Raw genomic sequence first — 13,564 nt, forward strand, 5'->3', positions numbered from 1 at the left:
GGCTAATTGTAAGTGTTGGCAGTATTTATTTTTGTTGCTGTTGGGGTGGTGGTTAATCACCATTACTGCCATCATCATTCTTATAATCATCCTCTTGCGAAACATGGCCCACTTAGACTTTAGGACTTAGCAGAGGTAAAGCCACCAGTTGAATCTCTCTCAGTAAGATTCTGCCAGGGACTTCCCTGGCGGAGCAGTGGTTAAGAATCCGCCTGCCAATGCAGGGGACGTGGGTTGGAGCCCTGGTTCGGGAAGATCCCACATGCTTCGGAGCAACGAAGCCTGTGCACCACAACTACTGAGACTGTGTGCTGCAACTACTGAAGCCCATGCGCCTGGAGCCCGTGCTCCTCAGCAAGAGAAGCCACTGCACTGAGAAGTCCACACATCACAATGAAGAGTAGCCCCTGCTCTCTGCAACTAGGGAAAGCCCACACACAGCAACGAAGACTCAACACAGGCAAAAGAAAAAGAGATTCTGCCAGGATTAGCCATGGTTTGATTTTAGGATTCTTGGTGAAGGAGCCACGTGGCTTTGTGACTATCACTGGGCTAACTTCTCCTAGGGACCCAGAAAGGGAGCAATTCTGTAGTTTTGCTCCTGCCTTCTCTCCTCAGAGATCTGTAAGCCTGTTCTCATGAAAATCTTCTAGGTGATTGTGGGACAAGTGGCTTGATCGAATGCCTAAGGAATGATGTCCAGCATTCTTAAAAAGAATTGAAAAAAACATCTTGTGAAGTGATAATGAAACAGAAATGGGCCTAATTTTTTTTTTAATTATAAGACCAGAATCAAAGGCAAACAACCACATGTTCTCTAAGCTGAATCTAAACCAAATGAATTTTTTGCTTTGTTTTGTTTCAAGACCACGTGGCTTGTGAATTTGACTCAGGAAGGATTCTGGCATCCGTCATCTTAGTTCACCTTTCTCCCTCAGGGTATAAGCACCAGAGGAATGCAGCAGTGGATTCCAGCCACAGCTTCTGCTTCTGAGTGAGGGATTTGCCTTTTGCAGGTTGCCACACGACGGGCAGCTTTTATGGGTCTCAACTCAAAGCATCGCCTGGTGCCTGCTCCGTGTACTTCCCAGGCAGCCTCGAGCGTTTCCGATAGGCGGTCTCTCAGGATTTCTTTAAGGTTTGCAGTCTGTTGAAGCGGAAAAGTTTTCTAGTTGATTAAAAACAAATTCTGAATCCAGTATCCACAACTGTTTGTTTTGTGGTAACCATAGGAAAATGCAATCAACAAAACTGAAATAGTCTTTGCTCTATTGTGAGTGCGATTTTGGCCTTTCACCTCGTAGTCTGTAAACAGGAATTCACCTAGATGATCTCAGACTGACTTAAATTTGTTTGTGTGTGTGTAATTTTTTAAATTAAAATTTCCATTCGGTTCTTTTTTTTTAATGTTTTCTATCTCTTTGTTGAACTTCTTATTTTGTTTTCCTGATTTTGTTAAATTTTTTTTCTGTATTTTCTTGTGGCTCTCTGAGCATCTTTAGAAGAATTATTTTGAATTCCTTGTCGAGCAGTGGGTCCACGGATCTCCATTTCTTTGGGGTCAGTTGCTGGAGGTTTACTGTGTTTCTTTGGTGGCGGCATGTTTCTCTGGTTTTTCATGATGCCCGTATCCTTGTGTGGATGTCAATGCATTTGAAGAAGCAATCACCTCTTTCAGACTCTGTGCTCTGACTTCTGTAAGGAAGGACCTTTGCCTGTGGGAGGGGGCACGCTGGAGTGTACTGTGACCCGGGACGAGTGGCGCAGGGCCCCAAGTGTGGGGCTTGTATTGGCTCCAGGTCCAAGGAGATGTGATAACTTGACAGCTCAGGCCACAGCGTCAACAAGCACGCGCTGGGCTGCAGGGCCAGCTGCAGGTGTGTGTGCAGCGGTGGGGCCAGTCGCAGACACACAGACAGGGGCGAGAGCCAGGGTTGGCAGCAGGGCCTGGGGCCAACTTCGGGCGCACTAGCAGCTGCGGGGCCCCTGGCTGTCAGCCGGCACGCCAGTCACCGCAGGGTCTCGCCACGGGCTGTACCAGCAGTGGAGTCTGGTGAGGAGAGTTGGGCTGGTGGGGTGCAGGTGCACAGCTGGAGGGGCTCGTTGCGGGGAGCTCAGCGGTGCAGGCCAGTGTAGGAGTCAGGCCCTGGCGGTCAGCATGCACTTCTTTGCCTTAATGAAACTTTAAGAACTGGCACTATCAGAAAGCCATTTCTGATGGGTAGCCTAGATCGGCCCTGGTCTATCGCTTCTTTCTCGCCCCATTGTCTGCACGAGCAGAAGCTGCTCACTGTCATTGGCACAGGGAAATTTCACGTCTGTAAAAACTAGCAAGTTCCCTTTGCACTTCTCTCTCTCACTGTATACGTTCAGGGAGCCAGGAATTTCCCCACCTTCTGCAAACCACAGGGAGACGCATGTGTAGGCAGCCAGAGGGGGACCTTTAAGGTTTCTCAAAATACAGACATCACGGAAAATGCCTCTCTTACTTTAATATTTGCTGAAATATTGATTAGCTCAGATCCTCTGGACGATGAGGTGGCAACAAATGTCTAATAATTATATTAATATCCCATAGTTCCACATATCTATTTGCTTACTACATCCAGAGTTACTGTTTAAAAGTTTGAAGAGGATTGCACATGATTTGTTTCACAGCTGATCTGAGTTCTTCGTTCCAGTCCCATATGATAAAAAAATTACTTGCTAACATTTGGGTACTGACAGTTATACCAGGTACCAGTTGAAGCTTTTTGCTACAACTCTGTGAGGTAACCACTAACAATAGACCCCTTTTACAGATGAGAAAACTGAGACCAAGAGGGTTTACAAAATTTGTCAGAATTAACATATCTAAGAAGTGGCAGAGCCTCCTGCCCGACAAGCCCCCACAGGATCCATAGCATAGAAGGGCCACTTGGCCTTGGCCTTGCTTTAAATTTAGATATTTGATGTGAGGTGATGCTGTCATGGAAATACATCAGAGAACTAAAAGAAGTCTGCCATACAACTTGAACCACACTGTCCTCAGTACACTGTGGACAGATGCATGTAAATATACACGCACACATATGTATGTATACACAATTATATTCCATTAACATAAAATTATGTTACTTTTTGTTTTTGTGTATGTTTGGGTAAACATAAACATTTTAAATATACCATAGGTTCCATAACCCTGTTTTGATTTTGTACTATACAGAGAGTCTCAACAGTGAAATTGGCCTGAGCGTGTCTTGACATTGAAGGTGTTCCAGTGCATAGAACCACAGGGTTAGGAGGAAAACTTAGAGACTATTTTGTCCAACTTCCTTATTTCATTTGTGAGGAAATGGAGACACAGAGATGCCGAGTAACCTCCCCCAGGTCACACAGCTAGAATGCCCGTCCACTGACAGAGCAGTGTGCTCTGTCCTGAACCCACTGCTCTTGATACCTGGCTTCTGCCTCTAAACTAGCAAGGGGAGGAGAAGTCGCACACGTGGGCATGTGTCATGGGAACATCCTGGAGGCCACAGACCATTTATTTTACAACCAATGATTCCTTCCCATGCGGTGTTGTTTTTTGAATATATGGGGAAAATGATTCCATTTTTTTTAGAACTTTTCACATTCCAAAACCCTTTTAAAACTGAGAATCAGTATTGAATCTTGTGATCATCCTGGGAGGGGGTGTACGCAGGTATTGCTATTTCTATTTTTCAGATGGGGATACAAAAGGCAAAAACTGTTACACACCTTTTCCAGGGTAACACAACTAGGTAGTGGCAGAGCTGTGACTGAAACTTAGGGCTCCTGGCTTGGTTCATGGCACTGAACTGCACTGCTTTCCTGTGTACAGTATGTCTTACAGGAGTTACAGATGGGAACAGCACGAGCGTTTTTGTTCTCCTGATGCTATTCATAAACCATCCTCAAACTCAGTGTATTTTCTCTGAAAGAAACTATTCTTCAGCAACTTGGCAAAAAAGATAATTAGATCCTCTAAACGCTATTCATAAAGTAAGTGCTATGTCAAGATAGATACTAAACATTTCCAAAGTTCCTAACATATTTCCTTTCAGTGGTGAGGTGTAAGGTATATTTAAATAAAGCTTAGTCTGGGAAACCAGCATATTGCAATTAAAAATGCAGCCCTTGTAGTCTTGCAATTCTTTGTCTAAAGCCCTTTTACAAAAGAGGGTATTTTAATTCAATAAATAAAAGACAGGCACTTCCAGCTTTCCTATGGGCGGAGTAGCTACCGCTTGCAGTTCACACACACAACAGAGAAAATACACAAACAAATAGTATTTGATCTTGCCTTGCTGCAGGCTATTTTCATCTTTCAAGAGACCGAGGGAAAAAACCACAGAACGTTACCACCAAAACTTCCAAACTTATTGCAACACAACGTAATGGCAAAATGCTGTTTTCTTAGTACTCACATTTTTGAATAATCACCATTGCCAAGAATGCCTGGTTTTATATTTACAGTAAACCCAAAGAAAATCTTGAATTCCAGTCTCAATTTGGGGATGGCAAAGATGCCGTGGGTTGTTCAGAGCAAATCATCGAGTCTAATTATTCAGTCTTATCCTCTCTGCATAACCTGAGCTTGAGGCATTTATATCATGTTTGTACAGGTTTAACACAGATCATGCTTAAAAGAGATTTCGTATCCTGTTTCCCTGTGCAAAGTTGGGCTACAATAGTAGACTTAACAAAGCCAGTCCTTTCTTAGGCTTATCAGTTAAAGAAGCATTCAGCCTAAGAAAACACTTCCAGTGTAAACAAGATACAGAATTGCACATCTAGCCACATTCCTCCGAGATCTGTCTGAATAGAGAGAAGTGTATATCCATGCTAAATAATTTCTCTTTTAATTTAGCATCAGTGTGCCCATATCAGCTTTTCATACACTGTTATAAGCAGTTTGTTCTGCTGCATTTGCATTCCGCGTGGGAAGTAAGGTATAAAAACGGGCAAGGTCATAGACTTAAAAGCCCTTTAAAGTTGCTGCACAAACATTATACTTTTCAACTTATTTTAACCGTAAGCTGCCTTAAAAGATACAGTGAAAGTCTTAGTTCTAATCGTATCTCAGCACAATTTGTTTATAGTTGATATACATATTTTAGTTGTTTTCAAGGATGTCAACTACCACCCACTCCCATCTCAGTTCTCTTGAGACTGAGATTTGTACATATGGATTACTTGGTCAAGGGATGTATTCTAGTTTCTTAATGATAAATACATTTTCATGTTTTCTTAACAAGGAATGGAAAACAAACTATCTACATAGCTTAGCAATTCATCAGACATACCTTGTTTGAAGGAAGCAATTTTTTTTTTTTCAAAATTTTTCCACCACAGAGAATGGATATCCTTTTTTCCTGAAGCTTTTCTGCATCACAGATCCCATCCAAATTATTCTAAAGAAGAAATAAGCAGAGGTCCAAGTACCTTTTCTCTTCTGAGAGAAGCTAATCAAACATTCCCATCAACCTCCCAGCACTTTGAAAAGCACATTTTACACCACACACACACACATTCACTCACACACATATATACACACACACACACACAGTCACACACACTGCTTCTCACACTGGTTTTAGTGCTGAATTAGGCGGTCCTCTTTCAAATTTCCACTCCCACTTGCTTTTTTTCTTTTGGACCGTGGAGGGGTGGGGGCGTAAGCATTCCTAAATAGTCTTTCTTAGCCCAACGCACGCATGTTGAGCAAGCAAATTCTACCATTAGAAATTCTAAAAAGTAGCAGAGAAGCACCTAGATAAAATGGAAAATTTTAAGTATACTTTAAAGTTGACTTAAGCCGGGCAATTACATTTTCTCTTTCTTTTTAAAATACTAGCGGACAGCTGGATTAAACTGCATAAAGAAAGAAAACTGTGCAAACACTACTGAGCTGATTCTACTGGACTCTCACTTTTGGAGTAAAAATAATTTTCCTACATGTTAAAGCTATTTTTTGGTTTAGTGTGCTTCGGTCCTTTCTACATGTTGGCAAGTTTAATGAAATGACTATAGTCTATGCTGCCGGGAACAGGACACAACATAATAACAGTGGGAAGCAAAACCTGACTCATGTTTCAAAAAAACAAATGAGGGATAGCTCACATCCTAGGCGAAATCTGCCGGGTTTTATTTATTTACATATTAGTGTCATCAATTAAATTGAAGGGATTCAGACCCAAAACATACATTAGCATATCACAGCATCTTAAAAACAGACCATAAAAAAGTACATCTGGCACTCCTTGAAATTCAGATGTTCCCAGTATGACAGCTTCTTCTCTTCAGCAGGGTGGGAGGGAGCACAGTGCCCGCCCCGTCCTCTGCCTGCTGGGGACTGTGCACTCACACAGCCCAGCCCGAGGAGGAAAATCTTCCTCACTAGCAGCCTGGGGATTGCTCCTTATTTAAGATGATGGCTTGAATCTTTTCCCCCACACTTGGTTCTGCATTTAAGTTATTTCTCAATCCTGTTTCTTCCTCCACAAAATCCTGAGCCCAAGTCCATTGGTGGTAAGGATGATACTGCCACACGGAGGATGGCCTCTCCCACCCTTTGAATCTGCGCAGGTTTAGATGAAATGGCAGCCCAGACATAATTAATACTATTACTATTAATGTTAATAATACTAATAATGCTAATTGCCATTTACGAAATCCTTATGATGGGAATGGTGAGAAGCCCTCTACGTACATCAACTCATTTCATGCTTAGAAGAACCTAGAAGGGGTCAGTACTATTATTTCCATACTACAGATAAGAGAACTGAAGCTCCAAGAAATTAAGTGACTTTCCCAGGGTCAGCCAGCTGGAAAGGTAAGAATTGAGGTTCAAATTCAAGGCTGTCTGATCCTGAGGCAATGTGCTATGTTAGGGCTTAGAACTTCTTTTCTTTCATTAGTTTAATTTGTTTCCTTATGATGAATAAGGTAGAATCAAATATAAATGTACTGAGAGTATATGAAGATATGCTCAAAATAAATGGAAATTGAAAAGCAATAATGTTTGCAGTGATGAAAAGTTTTGGAAATACATAGTTATGGTTGCTTACTACTATGTATGTAATTAATGGTAATGAATTAATTAACTGAAATATGATTAAAGTGGCAAAATTTTTGTTATACATATTTACCACAATGAAAAATAGTATTGAGAGAGAGAGAGAGAAATTCTCCTTTAAAAATAAATAATGACGATGATGGGTGATGCTTTAGAGGGCCAGGACAGGGAGGGTGGGAGGGTGTGGCGGGAGGGAGGGGATATGGGGATACATGTATAAATACAGTTGATTCACTGTGGTGTACCTCAAAAGCTGGTACAAGAGTGTAAAGCAATTATATTCCAATAAAGAGCTTAAAAAAATCACCTTTTTTACATTGATTAAGTAATTTTAATTAATTAATTTTTAAATATCTCCAATAGCTCAGGAAAGTCTTTTAAGTTCCTTGAGATTCAGTTTTCTCTTTTTTAATTTTTTATTTTAATTTTTTATTTTTTAAATTTTTTTAAAAATAATTTTTATTGGACTATAGTTGATTTACAATGTTCTATTAGTTTTAGGTGTACAGCAAAATGAATCAGTTATACATATACCTATATCCATGCTTTCTTAGATTCTTTTTCCATATAGGCCATTACAGAGTATTAAGTAGAGTTCCCTATGCTATACTGTAGGTCCTTATTAGTTATCTATTTTATATATAGTAGTGTGTGTATGTCAATCCCAATCTCCCAATTTATCCCTGCCCTCCTACCCCCTCAGTGACCATAAGTTTGTTTTCTACATCTGTGACTCTATTTATGCTTTGTGAATAAGTTCATTTGCACCACTTTTTTTAGATTCTACATATAAGCGATATCATATAATATTTGTCTTTCTCTGTTTGACTTACTTCACTCAATATGACAATCTCTAGGTACATCCATGTTGCTGCAGATGGTATGATTTTGTTCTTTTTTATGGCTGAGTAATATTCCGTTGAATACATGTACCACATCTTCTTTATCCATTCCTCTACCAATGGACATTTAGGTGGTTTCCATGTCCTGGCTATTGTAAATAGTGCTACAGTGAACACTGGGGTGCATGTATCTTTTCAAATTTTGGTTTCCTCCAGATTTATGCCCAGGAGTGGGATCCCTGGATCAAATGGTAATTCTAGTTTTAGTTTTTTAAGGAACCTCAATACTGTTCTCCACAGTGGCTCCAATTTACATTCCTACCAACAGTGTAAGAGGGTTCGGTTTTCTCCACACCCTCTCCAGCATTTATTGTTTGTAGATTTTCACAGTGGCCATTCTGACTGGTGTGAGGTGATACCTTATTGTAATTTTGATTTGCATTTCTCTAATAATTAGTAATGTTAAACATCTTTTCATGTGCTTTTTGGCCATCTGTATGTCTTCTTTGGAGAAATGTCTATTTAGATCATCTACCCATTTGAAATATCAATTTTCATCAGATTGTCAAGAATTGGAAAGCTGGAAAATGCCCATGGCAAACATATGGTGGCCCTGATGGGCTGCTGGTGATGTGGACAAATGTGGTTTTTCTAGAGAACCATCGAGAAGTACTAGTCACATTACATGTGTACCCTAGGACCCATGAAACTCCTTGTGGGATAGTCTTTGGTGAGCTTCTTGCAAGGGCCATGAGAAATCCACCCCTAGAAAATTAAGAGTTAAGTGTGGGAGATGCACAGTATGAAATATTATGCATCAGCTAGAAGCAAAAAACCAGATATGGGGTTTGAACAGTGATCCCCACAGCAGATCACCTAGGTTTGACAGTTGGTTTTGGCACCTGCTATTTGGCAAGTAACCTAACTTCTTTGTTTCTTAGTTTCTTCCTCTGTAAAATGGGAAAAAAATAATATAACCTGTATCTCTGAGTTAGGATAATTAAAGGAATTAATACTTGTAAAGTTCTTTGAATCTTTCCTCATGTGAAGCAAAAAACACTACTAAAAGTGTTTCTTAAACAAGTAAAATGTACAGCAACTGTATTCATTTTCTATTGCCATGTGACAAATTATCACAAATTTAGTTTCTTAAAACAGCACTCATTTATTATCTTGCAGTTCTGTAGGTTAGAAGTTCAGGCATGGCGTGAGTGAGTTCTCTGCTCAGGGTCTCACAAGGGTGAAATCAAAGTGTTGGTGGGACTGGGTTCTTATCTAGAAGCTCTGGGAGAGAATCCACCAAATCAGGTTGTTGGCAGAACTCAGTTCCTTGTGGTTGTAGGACTGAGGCCCCCTACCCCCATTTTCTTGCTGGCTGTCAGCCAGGGGCTGCTCTTAACCCCTAGAGTTCACCCCACTCCTCGTCACATGGCTTCTTTCATCATTAAACCAGTCATAGTGTGTTGAATCATTTTCATGCATGGGCTTTCTCCAACTTCCTCTTTTGAAAGAAGCCAGAAAAACTCGCTTTTCAAGGGCTTACGTGATTAGGTTAGGCCCACTGGGATAATCTTATTTTAATGTCAACTGATTAATAACTATAATTATATCCACAGTATTGCTTTGCTATGTAGCATAACATCATCATGCTCCAGGAGCAAAGATCATGGGGGGCCGTGTTAGCATTCCACCTACCACAACTACTGATCTTAACAATGCTATTCTGAGTAAAAGTAAGAAACAGAATGAGAAATATAATACAATACTGGGGTGGTTAATTTTTTGTGTCAGCTTGACTGGGTACCACATATTAGGTTAAACATTATTTCTGGGTGTGTCTGTGAGGATGCTTCTGGGTGAGATTAGCATTTGAATCAGTAGACTGGAGTAGAGTGCCCTCCCCAATTTGGGTGGGCCTCATCCAATCCACTGAAGGCCTAACTAGAATAAAAGGCTGAGTAAGAAAGAATTCTTTCTCTCAGCCTCTGTCTTCAAGTTGGAACACTGGTCTTCTCCTGCCATGGACGTGGACTTGGACTGAACTACATCATCAGCTCTCTAGAGTCTCCAATTTGCTGACTGCAGATCTTGGGGCTTCTCAGCCTTCAAAAATCACATTAGGGACTTCCCTGGAGGTGTAGTGGGTAAGACTCTGTGCTCCCAATGCAGGGGGCTAGGGTTCAATCCCTGGTTGGGGAAGTAGATCTTGCATGCCTCTACTAAGAGTCCACATGCCACAACTAAGACCTGGTGCAGCCTAAATCAATAAATATTTTTTAAAAAATCACATTAGCCAATATATCTATAGCTATACTATAGCTATATCTTTATTTCTTTATGTATACCTCCTATTGGTTCTATTTCTTTGGAGAACCCAGACTATTACAAATGGAATTATGAAAATTAACATATATACACCTAAAACAATAAGATACATTTTGCAAGAACATGTATAAGTGAATATATACTCACCAGATCCCTGGTACTTCAGAGATTTGTACTGGCTGTTCCCAAGGGCTTCTCTTGAATATGTGCATGGCTCACATGCTCACCTTCTTCACGTCTTTATTCAGATGTCACCTCCTGAGTAAGGCCTTGCTTGGCCAACCTGTTTAAAATAGCCTTACCCCTCAGCATTTCTACTTCCTCTTTTTTGTTTTATTTTCCACATAGCACTTATTACCCTTTAATAACATTTACTACTTAATTTTTCGTTTTGCATCCCTCAGTGGAAGGTAGGCTCCCAGAATGCAGATATTTTTTTTTTCTTTAATATTCTGTTTTGGTTACTGATGTATTCCTAGCCCTTTGAACTGACACGTAATAGGCATACACACAATAAGTATTAACTAAATGAATGACTACAAGTACATTAGAATGCTTGCTTACAGGGAAAGGGAATGGGAGTGGAGAGTTGGGATAAATGGAATAAAAAACATAAAAGCAATAGTCCTGGAGCCTTGTGTGGACCAGTGATGATGATGCTGGTTGACTCAACCCTCCATACCCATGGCTGCCAGCAACACAATATTTACAAAATAGTCAAGTTGGTAGCCTCAGTGAAATCTTTGAGTTTCTTTAACTGAAACAAGATCACAGCTTCCTGGTACGTGGCCTTGAGCTTGCTGTTTGGCATTAACTGAACTTTTAGATTATTTCTAGTTGAGAACAGAAATTGTGGTGTTCAGTTTTTCCTGCATTACTTCTTGAGATTCTGTTTTGCTTGTAAATCACCTATGGTTGCTTGAAAGCATCAGTTGTTTTTCTAAATAACTATTTGTCACTACATAAACTTAGTGTCTGAGTCTTGCACTGTATCCAGTATAAAAACTCAAATCTCTTTTAGAACACTCTCTATTGAAGTTTTTATTATTGTCATAAACATTGAACTTGATGACTCTTTAGAATACTGCCTCAGTATTTTTTTCACTCCAGAGATAGAACTCAGAGAAATCAATGCATTCCTCATATCACAAATCCATTCTTTCATGTGACTTTTAAAAATGCAGGATGGCAATTTAAGAGTCTAAGTAATGAGATAGGCTTTTCAGACACTTCTGATACTTTTACTGCAGGCAGGTATGAAAACAAGAGTTACACTTTTCATAACACAAGCTCACTGAAATGTCTAAGGCTATATCATGTTTGATGCTACATCAATTTTTCATAGGAATATGATTTGCTTGAACTCCTTTACAACAGTTTGGGGACTTTTTCTCCCTGCACTTTGGTAGAAGATTACTGTGATGACCAGATGTTATTTCAGTTTCCTGGACACTGTTGAATATCACACAAGTTTTGTGTAGTGTTGATGTGAATGGAAAATTTGCTAACATAGTTAACTTTTGTTAAATTTATGTTACCACTATCTGTCAGAAGCAATACGGTTATTACAAGGAAAACATGTCTTCCAAAAAATTGAAGGAGCCAAATTGGGAGCACGAATAACCTACAAATGGTAGACTGTAAGGGTCAAAAGAGATTTTGCCAAAGAATGTAAAAGCCTCCAAAACTAGAGAGAAGAGTTTTTAAGAATAAATCAGAGGGAAAATTGATTAGAGATTAGATAGGAGTTATTGATTGTGATTCAAAAGGTAAACTTAGTGTTGCACAGGAGGTAGTGGACCAATGGAATTCATCTTCTTTATCAGGCTATTAAAAAAGAAGGATGTTAGGAAGATTACTACTACCAAATGCTTCCCTGAAAGAAATGAGCTGGAACCACTGTATCAAGTATTGGACAACACCCACAATATTCTAGGCCCAACTGACAAAAAATAAATGCAGATAAATCACTGTGATTGCAATAGCATAAAAGAGATTCAAAGACCTAAAGAATGATATTGGGAACTGGAGGCTATAATGTAGATCCTAGCATTAAAAAAGGCTGCTGGTCTGGCAGATTAGCAAAATACAAAACTACCTTATTCAAAACAGGGCTCAAAATGGTTGGCAAGAGATTATAGGCCTTATATCTCCCTTTTATGCCAAGTAAGCAAATGGAATCTAAAATAAAGGATTGGTTCACTGAACACTCATCAGTTGGGGCTCTGCTGATCTAAGCTGTGTTGTGCTGTGCTGTACAGATCTGCTTCTCAATATAGGTCTGTGGTTGGCTAGGGAACCTCTGTTCTATATGTACTTATTTTGGTGCCCATGCTGCAGGGCAATGGCTGATCAGGGGACGAGCTTCTTCTCATGGCAATGGCAAATTCATAAGTGGGCAATAGGAAATACGTGAGGGCTCTTAAGGTTTAGTCTTAGAACTGGCACACTGTCATTTCTTTTTAGCCATTTACTTGGCCAAAACAAGTTTCATGACTAGCCCCAAAGTCCAGGGGCAGGGAGTGAGGCTCTGCCCATAGAAAGGCTATGGCAAGGGTGGATGAAGAGAGGTGTGAAGATTTTTATAGTTAATACACTGGCATATTTTATCAGTGTCCATGTTTACCACTGTGTCTTTCTTCCCATATCTTCTGTCTGGATTCAGATTTCTTCTTGGTGATAAAAATATTCAAGAAAATAAGATTTGATGGATACTTTAACATAATTGGATATAGATATAGATATAGATAGATATTTATAGATATATATACCTTAGTCCTAAAATTCATCATCTTACTTAAAGGGAAAACTCTAGAGGCATTTCCACTAAGATCAGAAACTCAGCAAGGAACCTACTATCTCTAATGCTATTCAACATTGTACTAGAGATGTTAGCCAATGCAATTCAACAAGAGAAATCTATTAAAAGTAGAAGAGTTGGTAAAGAAAGAGTATAGTATCTCTATTTACCAATAGAGAAATTGATATAAATGTGTGTGTGTATCTTAGCTTTGCTTACTGAGAATGCCTAGAAGCAATGAAGCCCCATGACCCATGAACATATGTAGAATAAAAACTTGGTTTCTAAATATCATTCCTCAATAAACAAAATCAGATACACTCAGAAAATACCTGATTTTAGTGCTGAGGATGGGAAATACAAGATATACCTGGCACATTTTGGAGCTAGTGAGGAAAATGATGGTAAAATGTCAAAAGGATACAGGATCCAACTTGAGGGAGCTCTCAGTGGCCAAATCTGGGCAATTTGAACAGTAAATCAAATAATAATATTAATGAATTAAAACACATACAA

General features: G+C 39.7%; 1 protein-coding gene across 1 annotated transcript in view; it reads right to left on the reverse strand.

The window, feature by feature from the left end:
* Window positions 1-5,474, reverse strand: part of VIT (vitrin) — a 115,756-nt gene extending 110,282 nt beyond the window's left edge. Inside the window, exon 1 of the mRNA XM_057743649.1 lies at window positions 5,310-5,474. The gene's annotated coding sequence lies outside the window, so the exon portion shown is untranslated. The remainder of the gene's footprint in view (window positions 1-5,309) is intronic.
* Between the last annotated feature and the right edge of the window lie 8,090 nt (window positions 5,475-13,564).

Source organism: Hippopotamus amphibius, chromosome 7, assembly GCF_030028045.1.
Source record: "Hippopotamus amphibius kiboko isolate mHipAmp2 chromosome 7, mHipAmp2.hap2, whole genome shotgun sequence".
In the NCBI taxonomy this organism is placed as follows: domain Eukaryota; kingdom Metazoa; phylum Chordata; class Mammalia; order Artiodactyla; family Hippopotamidae; genus Hippopotamus; species Hippopotamus amphibius.